This window comes from Argopecten irradians, chromosome 14 (genome assembly GCF_041381155.1).
Source record: "Argopecten irradians isolate NY chromosome 14, Ai_NY, whole genome shotgun sequence".
In the NCBI taxonomy this organism is placed as follows: domain Eukaryota; kingdom Metazoa; phylum Mollusca; class Bivalvia; order Pectinida; family Pectinidae; genus Argopecten; species Argopecten irradians.
In genome coordinates this window covers 20,569,399-20,583,149 of record NC_091147.1, presented here as the reverse complement: position 1 = coordinate 20,583,149, position 13,751 = coordinate 20,569,399, and the positions used below count along the sequence as shown (strand labels likewise).

At 33.8% G+C, this 13,751-nt stretch overlaps 1 protein-coding gene and 1 long non-coding RNA gene across 2 annotated transcripts in view; one reads left to right on the top strand and one right to left on the bottom strand.

Annotated features, from left to right (window-relative positions):
- The window catches only part of LOC138308295 (uncharacterized), a 78,611-nt gene that overhangs the window by 21,833 nt on the left and 43,027 nt on the right, over positions 1-13,751 (top strand). The gene's annotated exons all lie outside the window — the stretch shown is intronic.
- Positions 4,526-9,932, bottom strand: LOC138307595 (uncharacterized). The gene is made up of 2 exons (XR_011206013.1): positions 8,979-9,932; positions 4,526-7,066 (listed from the first exon to the last, which is right to left on the bottom strand). It is a non-coding gene; the product is annotated as an uncharacterized lncRNA (long non-coding RNA).

Sequence of the window (13,751 nt, the reverse complement as noted above, 5' to 3'; positions counted from 1 at the left end):
CTAGTAGGTAAGCGATATTAAACAAGTACGATAAAAATGCATAATCATTACTTTGCTCCATTAGCAGTAATAGGCATCAATTGTAGCTCTAATGACGACACCATTTTCTGTCAAAAAGTCTTTTGAGCTATAATATTGCAGCTACAGTAGATGATGAGAGAGATGACAGGGTATCGGCAGATGATTAGAGAGATGACAGGGTATTGTTAGATGATGAGAGAGTTGACAGGGTATTGTTAGATGATGAGAGAGTTGACAGGGTATCGGTAGATGATGAGAGAGTTGACAGGGTATCGGTAGATGATGAGAGAGATGACATGGCATTGTAAATGATGAGAGAGATGACATGGTATTGTTAGATAATGAGAGAAATGACAGGGTATTGTTAGATGATGAGAGAGATGACAGGGTATTGTTAAATGATGAGAGAGATGACAGAGTATTGTTAGATGATGAGAGAGATGACAGGGTATCGGTAGATGATGAGAGAGATGACAGGGTATCGGTAGATGATGAGAGAGATGACAGGGTATTGTTAGATGATGAGAGAGATGACAGGGTATTGTTAGATAATGAGAGAGATGACAGGGTATTGTTAGATGATGAGAGAGTTGACAGGGTATCGGTAGATGATGAGAGAGATGACATGGCATTGTTAAATGATGAGAGAGATGACAGGGTATTGTTAGATGATGAGAGAGATGACAGGGTATTGTTAGATGATGAGAGAGATGACAGGGTATTGTTAGATGATGAGAGAGATGACAGGGTATTGTTAGATGATGAGAGAGATGACAGGGTATTGTTAGATGATGAGAGAGATGACAGGGTAATGTTAGATGATGAGAGAGATGACAGGGTATCGGTAGATGACGAGAGAGATGACAGGGTAATGTTATATGATGAGAGAGATGACAGGGTATCGGTAGATGATTTGAGAGATGACAAGGTGTGAACAGCAGTACTAGATTCTTATTTTGTCCACAAAGGTTTTTATACTCTCAGATGAATTTATTTCTTAACAAAAAGCATGACAATATACCGGAAAGAGAACGAAATGTAGTGATATCAAAATGAATGCGATTTGTTCTCTGTCGCAATGAGGGATTCGGGTGGGTCGACGTAGTTTTACTGACACGATTTCTTTTCATTGTTCTGGAAAATATCTTTTAATTCGTTTTTATAAGCTTAAAAGCATACTGTATAATTTAATGAAAATATATCAAAACATAACAAACTGTGTGAATCCGCACAGCGGATTCTCACAAAGGTTTGCAAACAAAATTTATTTCATAACCCGATGAAGTTAAAAATTAGTGACATCAACGCTTATAATTAATTTTTCAGACTACTTGATAACATAAAATCCGTTTAAACGTACGATTCCATTGACTTTCCAATGGATTATTTTTTTCTAAATCAATACGCAACATCGACGTCTCTATTGTGACGTCATGATAACGTCGAGTTTTCGCGCCATTCTCGGATTTGGTTCTTCGTAGTATTTGAAGAAAAAATATCTGCCAATCAGAAAGTCAGATTTACTGTGAAAACAAATAAAAATTAATTGTACTGTTATTCGATAGATATTTATGACAAAATATCAACAGGATTGGTAGTACGTATATACATTCACTCTAATATTACGTTTGGCCACCAAATTTGCACGGATAGTATATTTCAAGCTCAAATATCTCAATCAGTTGTTCGAGTCTCAAGAACACCAATTGGTCTTTACAGATTTGAAATCTACATGAAAAATGCAAGAAATAATACATGTTAGAAAAAAAATGATATGGGTTTTCCCAAAAGTATGAAGTTACCTTAATCTATGTCAATCTTCTCGTAAACAGGAAACGGAAATCACAACAAGATCCAGCGTTGCGCAAGGCAGAAGGCACAATCTCGCGTGATTACAAACAATATACTTTAAAATTACATCAGTGAAAGGTCCAATATAATTCTCAACTGAATCTAACATTTAAATTTTGCCCTGAATCTTTACTTAAAAGCCGTTTGGCCATTTGCTTCGGATTTTCCGCCTGGCAACGGAGAATGATGTTGAGAAGTAAAAGTATTCTATGCTAAATATAGTTTTTCTTGTTATAAACATAAAGGTAGTAATTCAGCAAGGCTATGATTCTAATATTTAAAAAATGGTTTCTAGCAGTACACTAAGACAATGCACACAATAAGCAATAAGAACAAGAATGACAACGATAATATTTCAATCACCAGGTCAGGGGAGATAACTCTTTCGCCATTAGAAATTGTCGCCATCTTTACATGGACATCGTGTCAATCCCGATTTCACTTTGAAAGAAGCACGAAATAGATAAATACTGAAAACGTACAAATTTTAGCCTAATAATATGTTAACGCGCTTCCTGGTAGACGTTTGGCGCTAAAAATGATTACTATGATAGCTACTATTACGAATGAGGTAACTCATCAATTCGCTAACCTGTCCAAAATTAAGTTTGCGCAAAAATAAGTACGTTTACGGTAATAACTTTTCGATAATGTATAAACGAGAGTTGTCTCCCCTCTAACGCAAGGTCGCTTCAAAACTCTCAAATAATTTATCATTTTCTTCATAAATGGATTTTTTAGAATGTAAATTAAACAAAGTATTCGTGAAGAAAGACGTTGTGTCACTATATATACTGATTATGTAAGATTAAATTATCGGCCTTGATTCCTTTAAAACAAGCATTTTTATGACGCTGCGCAACCAAAAAAATTTAAATGTAAATAATCAAAAGGCGCCGCAATTAGCGATCAGCTAACAATGGTGTTAAGATGACAAAGGTGATAAAATAAATAAATGATAAACTTGGGACAAAGTGTTAAATTAGAGTTATCTCCCTTAGACCATTCTAACGCTACTTTGCTGGATTATTTTCATTAGCTTTGCGAATTATGATGTCGTCATTATAATGTCAATAATTTCTTAGGGAAAAGAGTCCATCCATAAAAGTGGGATTGCAGGTAAAAAGAAATTAAAAGGATTGATTTGAATATGTGTCTTATATCATGGAGATAAATCACAAAAATGTGTACTCTCATTATAACCCCGATCAAGGTAATCCTAAATGATTAAATGTTTCATATATTTTTGATAGATGAACATTGTATTTAAAATAATGGAAACATTTTTGATTAACAAATTATCGCTAGAGAAAAGACATCGTGTCAACACTGATTTCTCTTTGAATACAAGCACTATATTAAGGATGTACTCCTCTGAGAAGTCCAAATTTTCTTGTATTAAACTTTTTTCTCATATAGATTTTTGGAAAAAGGAGTTCATACATTGTACCATGAAAGAAAATGGAAGAAAAAACATATGTCCGTGTGCTCGTTTTTGAGCTATTGTCACTCAGAGATACCAAAATGACAAAATAGTGGATTTTATTGGAATTTAGCCGTTTTGACCACATACACTAGAATTTAAAGCCATAATTCCCTAATGAGGTGTTTGATATGTATGGATGTTTGTAGAATTTATTTTTTAAGTAGTCTTCATTAAAATATACCAGTTATGATTAATAAGAGTCAATTTTTTTCTCAAAATAACAACATATGCTACCCCTACCCCTTAATGTTTTGCTCAAAAATGCACCATTTTAAGCCATTTTTGTCAAATTTAACCCTTTATAGAAAAGGTTCTGGTATTAAACTTTTGTCAATAGTTTTTATATCAATAGGGAAGAAAGAAAAATGGGGGGTCCGTGTGCTTACGTTTTTGCTCCATTTAAATATTTGTTATTTTTTAATATTTTTGACTAAAACATAAAAGTGCTCAAATTACCATTAAATAAAAAAAAATAAAGTGACAAAAGGGTATTATTTCACACATTAATGTTCAATATTTTTATTAACACGAACCCAGTGAAGATTTACAGCAAAACAGCTGTAAAAGCTGACGCGGTGATGACTTAAGTAAAAACAATTTTAGTAAAAAATGTGAAAACGGTGGCTCTACTCAAAGCCAAAAAAGACACAATTTCAAAATGGCCGCCAAATCGGCGATTTCTTAAAATCGCTGTGTAAAAAATCTACTAAGAATAGAAATGTATTTTTTTTGACAAAATTTGCTACAGACCCGCGTTATGAAAATTACATTTTATTTATTTTAATTAAATTGTTCAGAAGATGATGATTAGTGTAGTATTAACAGTTAGTTAAAAACTTTTGCTACTCTACCAAATTATCGATCTCGTTTAACATTCCGATTTTAAAAATTAAAAACGCCGTTTCAGAAAGGTATTGGGCCTTTAAAGTAATAACTTTTCGATTAATGTATAAACGAGAGTTGTCCCCCCTCTAACGCAAGGTCGCTTCAAAACTGTCAAATAATTTATCATTTTCTGCATAAATGAAAATTGTATTTAAGAATATAAATTAAACAAGTTATTGTCTTCTTGAGTGAAGAAAGACATTGTGTCTCCCTACTGAATATGTAAGATTAAATTGTCGGCATAATTCCTTTGAATACACATTAAATAGATAAATAATAACCTTTGACTTAGTGTTTATTGAGAGTGTGTATGATATCTTAATAACATATACTCCAGTTATTCCTTCAAAGTAAAACATTTTATAATTTTCTTTAATGAACAATGTTTTTTTTAAAATGATGTAAACATATTAGATTAAACAAATAATCGCCATCTTAGGAAACGAAAACAACATGTCAATACTGATTTTCCTTTGAATACAAGCACGGTATATAAGTACTGAAAACATACAAATTTTAGGGGTAGTGATATTCGAGCACACTTCTCGGTTAACTTTTTGCGCTAAAAATTATAACGCTTATCTTATTTTCTACATTAGAATAGCTATTATTATGAATGCGGTAATTCAATATATCGAACGAGAGTTGTCTCCCTTCTAACACAAAGCCGCTACAAAATGACCTTATATGTTATAATTTTCTTTATATAATATAAACATTTTCAGTTAAATTAAAAACCATCTTCTGAAGTAAGATAGACATTAATTTAAACAGTGTTTTATTTATATAATGATACATATAATGCAGTACATAAACACATTTCGTAATCGGAAAACTATAAAAAAAAAAACTATAAAGTTATATAAAATCCTTTCGCTGAAATATCAAGGCAAAAGAAAGTTCGGCACTGGAAACACCTTTTACAAGATGTGTATAAAGAAAGTTTAACGCAAAAAATAATAAATTTAGAAAAATACGTGTTTAAATTAACATGTGGTGAATACAAGATAAATACATACCATGAAGATACATGTGGTGATTACATTGTAAGAAAATGGATTCATAGTTCTATTAAAATTTGGTATAAAGTTTTATTAATAAACAGCCAGTATAACAACACTGATGAAATTACACTTCAACAAAATTACTTAATTTGATATAAGTATTGACAGCTAGAAACATTTCTTCATTTTTTTTTTTTTGTTTTTTGTTTTTTTTTTTTAATTGAATAGCTATCATCTCCCCAAAGTGAAGTTTTTTCGGTAAGAATAATATCTAATTGATGTAGTGTATGAATAGACATTGTTTAAAACGGATTCTATTTTCTTTTAATAACCATGATTTTTATGACACAATAAAAAAATCTGAATGTAGAATGTGAACACACACTAATCTATCTCATACTAATTCAGAACTTAAAATCTTATCATTTAGTTGAAATTAAACAGATCAAGTGAACAAATTACCTGTCCCTCGACCTATCAATATCTGATTATTTTGGCTTTTTAATGAAATCATATTTTAATTTTTTATCATTTTTGCAATGATGTGAGCAATTTGGTTTAAAAAACAAACAGATAAAAATAATAATCACACATCCGATACTCTTCACAACGTGAATGGACATATAGTTAGCTTCACCGAACAAAAGCTATTTAAAATAGAATTCTAAGAAATAAATACTAACTATATAAATAAAGAAATTGAAAGCAGTGATAAAAACAGATACAGAACCCTTCCTTTTACCGAATCAGTATTGCTATTTATCAAAATAATGATTTTAGTTATATCCCTTTAAACCTTTTCTGTGTAAGACAAGCAAAAATTTGAAAGAAAAATGAATAAAAATTAAAAAAAAACAAAAAAAAACACACACACACACACACACACACCCACACACACACACACACTCACACACACACACACACACACACACACACAAATGCAGAATATGGATAAAATAATATTCCATTGGTCAATATAATTTTTTTTATTTACATTAAAACAACACATTCACAAGACAAAGATAATAACTTAAAAAAATATCAATACATTTGTTTGAAAGGACTGGAAGATTTTTTTTTTCATGATAGCTATGTCTTGTCGTAGTTTTCCACATATCTGTTGGTGTTCGCTGACCCCACTGATTAAAATCAGCTCCTCTATTACTACACGTGTCCATGTCTGTAGCGATAACCAGGGCCTAGTTCATGAACGTTTCTTAACTTTATGGAATTTCTGAACTTAAAATTCTCCATAGGAAAGCATTACGGAAGTTTAGGGGAACCCGTTTAGTTAAGGAACCTTGCTGAAGTTTTTTTAAATGCGTTCCTATGGATAATTTTAAGTTAAGAAATTCCCTAAAGTTAAGAAAAGTTCATGAAACTGGGACCAGGGTGACTGATAAGTTCCTCTGTTGGAGCTGTAGTCATTGTTAGGGAGCAACAAGTCCATTAATAAGCCTCTTTGCTGATTTAGTGTATTTAGTATGTTATGAAAGTGGAATTTGTGTAACGTGACTCATATTTAACTTTGGCAGCACTTCGTTTCAAAGAAAACTAGTAGTAGCTTGTGGTGATTCCCCTTGATTATCTTGACTGGTTGTAGCTGTGGTTGTTTCTTAGTGGATAACTTGTGACTTCCTGTGTGACGTATTCATACTGGGAGTAGTTTGAATACTTTTGAAAGTTCTTTTAAAATCAGTATAAAATAAATAGGCACAGTGTCTCACTTGTACTAATAACTGATGAATACAGAAGATGATTTTCGGCTGAAGTCATTAATCTTTGTCTTGTTGTGTGTTGTCAGATTCAGGTCATCATTCTGAAAAAAAATGGTTCTTATTTCGATTGTATAAAATAACACAATATTTAATGATTTATTAAATAACTGCGAAGAAATTATTCAATGTTTCTCTTCTAGTATAAATACAATATTTAGCGAAGACTGCCCAGGTGTTTCTATCAAGTATATTAAATTTTATGTTGAATATGTATGGAAAGGCTAAACAAATCAAGAAATGATTATCATCAAACTTATTCTAAATTTCTATTTTGGGGTTTCTAGGAAATATACTCAGGTCTTTTTGAACTTTTCTCAGAACTACTAAAAAAAGAATAATTAAATACAACTTTTGCATCAGGCTATGTTAATTAGCAATGGGACCTACGTGTATATAATTATTAGTTGATCTAAAAATAACCGCACCAATGCGTTAGGAATGCATATTTGAAATAAATGGGATATGTCCACATTCCATGCTACATATACGCGCATATTCATGGATCGAGTCGTTTAATTACAAAAATGATTTATTAATATATTTCGGCTTTGAACTACTGCGCAACTGCATTAAATTTTGGGTGATCCAATTAAGCTATTTATTTACCATTTCTGTGTCCAGTGGTTGATATCATGTATTGTTTTTTTTATCATTACTTTTTTCTGCGTCAATAGTTTCTGTATGTAATGTAATAGTTTTTACCAAATCCATTGGTATTAACCTTAAGCAGGGTTCATACAATATGCTGTTTACATTTATAACACTGTAACAGGTCGAGAGTAGTGTGCCACCAGCCGGGCTCGAACCCGCGACTCCGGACTTACTTGTCCGCCGCTCTACCGACTGAGTGAAAGTGAAATTCCCTCTAGCGCGAAGCTAGAAGGCGACCTATCACTAGGTACAATTAAAACCTGCTACATTACTCCCCCTTTCAAACGTGTGAGCCCCCGAACACAGACCAACCTAGGTTCTGTCTCAAAGGAAGCCTCTCAATCTCGTATATAGCTTTCGCTTGGAGTGATTAAAGGCACCACTTGAAACAGGTCGAGAGTAGTGTGCCGCCAGCCGGGCTCGAACCCGCGACCCCGGACTTACTGGCCCGCCCTTTCGAAGGCGACCGTATTTTATGGTCCCGGTGGCAGTGTGATATGAAGGTTTATTTACCCGACGGTGTGAAGCCCTCGGGAAATATTACATCTGAGATTGGCAACATGGTGGAGATTGAAGGAGCTTTATTCAAAACCAGCAATATATGATTCTTATATATTCGGTTCTCTTGTAGGCCGACATATGCTTTTTGGGCACTAATCGTCAATTTACATGTCCATGTTCAAATATCAAATGTTTAAGCGTCAAATCGTTACAGTGAAATTCGCATGAAATATAACTTAAAATATATAGCACAGCTACAAATTTAATGTTTCTCTTGTATGTTTCATTTCGGTCTCTATATATCAATGATCATGTGGTATATCCTGTCTTTTAAATACATTGTAATCATAAAACACGTTTTATTTAGTTAAGCAATTATGATACCCTGTTTAGCTGGGTTTTTTATATTTATTTAGTTTTCTAATTCAGGTTTTATTTCTATTAGTGTATCTTTTCTTCGTAAATCCTCACCATGCTGGTAATATAATATATATATATATATATATATAACATAGGCCTGTAGACACTTTACCTTATTTTTAAATAAATTGTTGTAAAATGAGGAAAACAATTAGTGTAAATCTGCTTACATAGTGAATTATCGCACGGTTTCATAGAAAGCATTCCGTGTCTCTTTGTGTCTTGAAATGAAAAATCAACATATTTAGAACCGATAAATTTTGTAGGAATGAATATCAATAATAAGGAAATTGATAGTATTATTTGAATTTTTATTTAAAAATCATTTTCCCAACAATGTGTATACAGTATCATTTAAAGAATTAGGTAAATTTAACTTACAATTCGGATCTCCGGTTTTTCCGTTTTTTGAACCTCCATCGGCAGAACCTCCATCGGCAGAACCTCCAGTATCATAACCTCCAGCAGCAATATACGTTGTGTCTACTTTCGAGCCACTGTCTCTTGGAATTTCTGATCCTAATGGCATGATTAAGGTATCCTTTAAGCTTTGAATTACTTAATTGTATACTTATTAAATTAATAATCTTCTACGTATACATTTGGCGTGTATTGCGATCGACCAATCACCAATCGGCCAAAATTGAAGACCCCTTAACAGTTTAATCAATGTTTGTCTGTTGTCTGGCAACAGGCAACAATGAATAGAGTAGGCATTGTATCTGCTCACTGCAGACCAGTCAAATGTACATTCGTACAAAAAGTAGATCGTTTGCCCAGCGGATCTTCCCTCGAAATTAATTAGCTTCCATTATTTTTAACATTAGATTTGTTAGCCAAATAAACGTCGTTGTTTACAAATATAAATTTTGTTCTCTTATGATTCTGATATACACTGATATGCACTACTTAAAATCTGACGTGGTGTGTGTAACAGAATCCTGGCTGAAAGGCGTGGAACAAAAAAAAAACAAAAAAAAACCATCAAAAGATGCAATACCATCAAGTGAAATTTTCCCTCCAAACTACCATGTGTATAGGAACGACAGAGGAACACTCGGAGGAGGTGTCTTTATACTGGTAGAGAAGTCTATCACATCAGTAGAACAAACAACGTTCATAACAGAGGGAGAACTGGAATGGTTAATCAGGCTCAAACACAAAAAAACCTAATGATTGGCTCCTTCTACATGCCACATAGAGAAAAAAACCACATAGAAGAACTTAAAAGATCCCTACAAATTATAGAAAAGGAAAGCAAAGCAAACATAGTGCTAACAGGATACTTTAACTATCCAAACATATCCTGGGAAAAATTACTATCCGAAGGTCCAGAAAAAGAAATACAAAAAGGACTAGTAAATTTAATGGAAGACCATAAATTGACCCAAACACATGAATTACCAACACGTGAAAACAACCTACTGGACCTGGTATTTGTGACCAACCCAACCACCGTAAAGTCATCGGTAAACGTTTTTGGCATATCGAATCACGACATTATTATCACAGACCTAGAAAAAAGTGAAACACCAGCCTACAACTACCAGGAAATGCTACATTTACAACAAAGCAGACTGGGACAGTATAGACAAAGACCTTGTAGAACTAAGAAGTACAGTTGAGGCAGAACAAAAAATAGGTGGAAATGTACACAAACTCTGGAACACATTTAAACATCATACCTTCCACACTATGAACAAGAACATACAAAGCAAAGAAATTAAACCCAAAGACTGTGGATCATGGATAAAGAAAAATGTACGGAAAATGCTAAGAAAAAACAAAGACTCTACAACCAGGCGCGAAAAACCAAAAACTGGTCCAACGATAGATCTTACCAAAAGGAATGCAAAAGACACCTTCGTAGAGCCGAGTCTAACTATGTCAAGTCAACTCAAACATCATAGAAGGACTTGACAACAAAAATACAAAACCCTTCTGGAAATATGTAAAATCTAAACGCCAAGACTCAGGGGGAATTGCACCGCTAAAGAAAGGAACTAACTAAGTAAGTGACAGCAAAGGAAAGGCTAAAATATTACTACAGCAATTTAAGTCAGCCTTCACTAAATAATCTACCAGTATACCACAAAAATCTAGACTCAAAGCAAAATAAAATATACCACATAATAACATTGATGAAAACGGACTGAAAAAAACTACTATCGAAAAACTATCTATCGAAAGCGAATCCATCTAAAGCCTCCAGATAGAGGTCCAGATAATTACCACCCATACTGAAAATTATACTGCAGACATCAATAGACAGAGTAGAACTACCCGAAGACTGGAGAAATGCCAACATCTACAGCATATCGAAAAAAACCCAAGAAAATGGTAGACCAGTGTCACTCACATTAGTTACATGCAAAATCCTTGAACATATCATCTGCAGACATATCATAAACCACCTGGAAGACAACAAAATTTTAATGAACCTAAACCATGGCTTCAGAACAGGATATTCTTGTGAGACCCAACTAATTACCACACTAAATGACTTACTGAAGACTTCGACTAAGGCAATCAAGTAGATGTGGCAATACTAGACTTCTCAAAAGCATTCGACACTGTGCCCCACGACAAATTATTAAATAAACTACACCAGTACGGCATTCAGGGTAACATTCATCTATGGATAACAAACTTCCTCACCACCAGAAAATGAAAACCATCGTAAAAGGAGTAAGCTCATGAAAAGCATATGTGATATAATGCATATATATTGTTATATTTAATAAATATGGTAAAAATATATACCTATTATTAGAACTAAATCTGAAAAGAATCTGGATTAAAAAAAAAAAAAAAAAAGAGAAAAAAATTAATTTAATTTTAAAATCAACTTTGGTTTGTAGAGAGCACAGCGAACGGGCCAAAGGCCCATTCGTGAAGCGAACTCTTGTGATGGAGGTGTCTCTTTAATCTATGTAAATCATTAGTTGGAAAACGTTCTCGTAAACCGGAAACCGGAAGTCAAAACAAGATCCTGTGTTGCGCAAGACAGTATTCAAAGTTACATTCTCGCGTGATTTCAAACAACATACTTTTTAAAAAATCAAATTCAAACAGCAGTGATAGATAAACCTTACATTTTGATTCTTAAATGAATCTAACATTTACATTTTGTCCTGAATATTAACTTAAAAGCCGTTTTACGTGGCCAATTGCTTCGAAATTTCCGCCTGGAAATGGAGAATGACGCAATCTCTCCAAGAGTTCGTTGCGGTTCCCATATTCACTATGTGCCTTAATTCATTTCTTTGAAATTGAAGGGACCGCAATGCACCCTGGGAGAGATTGAGAATGACGTTGATATATATATATATTGTAGCCGGAGTTACGTATTTTTGCAGAGAGTGTTTTTCAAGTAGAAGTATCCTGTGTTCAATATTGTTTTTCTTGTTATAAATTCAATGACAGTAATTCAGCAAAGCTATGATTCTAATAATTAATAATTCTACAAATGGTTTCCATCAGTAAAGTTAGTCAGCACACACAATAAGCATTAAGAACCAAACACATATGTCATCATCGATGTGATGAGTCAGGGGAGATTATTCATTCGCCGTTTGAAATCCTTTATTTACCTGGCACATTTCTATTTAGCAACAATTAATTAAACCAACAAACGAAGAATGAATTAACTGCTACGCTCTCAGATAGGCTTTGTCTAAAATTATTTTATCTTTAGTAAGAGCGCAATCCGAAAGGCAAGAATTGCGAAGCACGTCTAAGGAAACATATACATGAAAATAAAAGAAAAAAACCCAATCTTCAAAATTCAATACTGCATACCGACAGCTTCAGTTTGCGACCGCCATTTGTACCCTATGTATCTGCGTTAATGCGATGCTTTGAAGTAAGTTCATTTTACAATCGAGCGGTTCAAACGCTCTTATGATCCGACGAACGTTCAAGCGCTAAAGTGATTTGAACCATCTTTGAATTTAATAAGCTGACCAAAAACGGAATATTTGTTACGGAAATAAAATTTCTTTCTTCTCCAATTGGAATTTAGAACAAAGATATATGAATAAAAAAAATCCAGAAAATTCGACATCGTTATTTCCATAAATTACACTTTCTAGAATTGCATAATTAATGGTTACTTAAACGTCTGGCTGGGTGATAAAGGCATTGCCTCTAGTCATATTAACTCGTAGCTAGCCCTCAATCTCATGGTGTGGTGTTAGCATTTTAACCTAGTTCTTAATCTCGTGTTGTGGTGTATGGCATTCTAACCTAGTTCTTAATCTCGTGTTGTGGTGTATGGTATTCTAACCTAGTTCTTAATCTCGTGTTGTGGTGTATGGCATTCTAACCTAGTTCTTAATCTCGTGTTGTGGTGTATGGCATTCTAACCTAGTCCTTAATCTCGTGTTGTGGTGTATGGCATTCTAACCTAGTCCTTAATCTCGTGTTGTGGTGTATGGCATTCTAACCTAGTCCTTAATCTCGTGTTGTGGTGTATGGCATTCTAACCTAGTCCTTAATCTCATGGTGTGGTGTATGACATTCCAACCTAGTTCTTAATCTCGTGTTGTGGTGTATGACATTCCAACCTAGTTCTTAATCTCGTGTTGTGGTGTATGGCATTCTAACCTAGTTCTTTATCTCGTGTTGTGGTGTATGGCATTCTAACCTAGTTCTTAATCTCGTGTTGTGGTGTATGGCATTCTAACCTAGTTCTTAATCTCGTGTTGTGGTGTATGGCATTCTAACCTAGTTCTTAATCTCATGTTGTGGTGTATGGCATTCTAACCTAGTTCTTAATCTCGTGTTGTGGTGTATGGCATTCTAACCTGTCCTTAATCTCGTGTTGTGGTGTATGGCATTCTAACCTAGTCCTTAATCTCGTGTTGTGGTGTATGGCATTCTAACCTAGTCCTTAATCTCGTGTTGTGGTGTATGGTATTCTAACCTAGTCCTTAATCTCATGGTGTGGTGTATGGCATTCTAATCTAGTCCTTAATCTCGTGTTGTGGTGTATGGCATTCTAACCTAGTCCTTAATCTCGTGTTGTGGTGTATGGTATTCTAACCTAGTCCTTAATCTCATGGTGTGGTGTATGGCATTCTAATCTAGTCCTTAATCTCGTGTTGTGGTGTATGGCATTCTAACCTAGTCCTTAATCTCGTGTTGTGGTGT